The sequence below is a fragment of the Palaemon carinicauda genome, unplaced genomic scaffold (genome assembly GCF_036898095.1).
Source record: "Palaemon carinicauda isolate YSFRI2023 unplaced genomic scaffold, ASM3689809v2 scaffold172, whole genome shotgun sequence".
NCBI lineage: Eukaryota > Metazoa > Arthropoda > Malacostraca > Decapoda > Palaemonidae > Palaemon > Palaemon carinicauda.
Genome location: NW_027169281.1, coordinates 214531 through 215882, shown reverse-complemented (window position 1 = coordinate 215882; position 1352 = coordinate 214531). Strand labels below are relative to the sequence as shown.

The 1352-nt window shown below is 54.5% G+C and overlaps 1 pseudogene; it reads right to left on the bottom strand.

Annotated features, from left to right (window-relative positions):
- Positions 1 to 1024: 1024 nt before the first annotated feature.
- LOC137635777 (5S ribosomal RNA) lies at positions 1025 to 1143 on the bottom strand (annotated as a pseudogene).
- Between the last annotated feature and the right edge of the window lie 209 nt (positions 1144 to 1352).

The following is a 1352-nucleotide window of genomic DNA, read 5'->3' as shown; positions in this document are numbered from 1 at the left end:
CGTGAAAGATGTTGCAGTGTGGTTGTTTGAGTAGTCTGTTTCATGGGAAAAGCTCTCCCGGGAGTTCCGTCAGGGGAAGCAGAGGGTCCAGAAACCGTTCTGCGCATAGTCCCTGTGGAGCTCTCCCATTGAAAGTTGACAGACAGCCTGGTCTTGTTGAGACCCAATCTCCACAGACAAAAAGGAGGGAAGACGCAGGCGTCGAAGTTGTCCCACCATCACCGGAATGCATCTTGCCAGAGTCTCGGGGTCTGAGGCTGGGGGGGAAGAACAGCGGAAGCTTGAGGTTCCAAGCTGTCGCGATCAGGTCCCCCAGACCAGGACTTGGTGGTTACTCAAGGCCAAAGACCCCCAGGTACACTCACTCTCTCTACGAGGCTCTGCTCGGATAGTCGGAGAGAACATTCCTCTGCCTGGAATGAGAGAGCCGATGGTGGTATTGAAAGTATCTCAATCATCTCGGTATCTCTACTGCAAGATGTGGAGGTGCGAAAATGCGTCCCCTGCTGGTTGGAACACACCAGAATCATGAAGTCGACTCGCACGGATCGACTCGGCAGGAGCTGTAGGGTCTGTAGGGGGGCCAGACTACGGCCCCTAAGCCTGCCTGAATGATGGAGAGGTATCCTTCAGGTCCTGACCATAGGCCTGGACCGGAATGTGCCCCCCCCCTCCCTTTTCTTTGACGAGTCCGAGAACAGCATCAAAAATATGGGGAAAGGACGAGAATATCCACTCTCATCAAGAGGTTCCATAGGTCAACACCCATTGCAGGTCTAATAGTTCCGCTGGACCCATAGGGGCCAGGAAGTCCGGTTAATCGTTGCCTGAAACCACCGGAACTTGGACCGGTCCACATGGAACTTATCCTGAGGCGACCGTTCGGAACTATAGACGGGTCAATGAGGAAAGGAGAACTAGGAAACGTTCCAAGGTAGGGCTGAAAGCTCTGCTTGACCGAGAACAGGTACTGCGACTCTCCTCAGCCTTGCCACAGTCAACTGAAGGGAAGGCTCGGAGGAGGTGGCAACGGAATCTGGCGTCCCCAGGTGGTCACCCATCCAAGTACCGACCAGAACCGACGTTGCTTAACCTCGCTGGACGGACGAGAAGCGGGGTTTCCAACGTGGTAAGGCCACTGACTCAATATCATGGCCAGATACTCCAGATGTTGAGGCAGAAGAGAGAAGGCTCCTAGCAAAATACAATGAACCCACACTCATGGTAAGCATCCGGAAGCTTGTTCCGGCGCTGAAGAAGGTCGAACCCGAGCCTACCAGAGTTGACCAGCCATCCAAAAAGCGAAGGAGGCGGAAGCCTGCTCCTGAGCGGCCATGAGGAAAGCAGGGAGA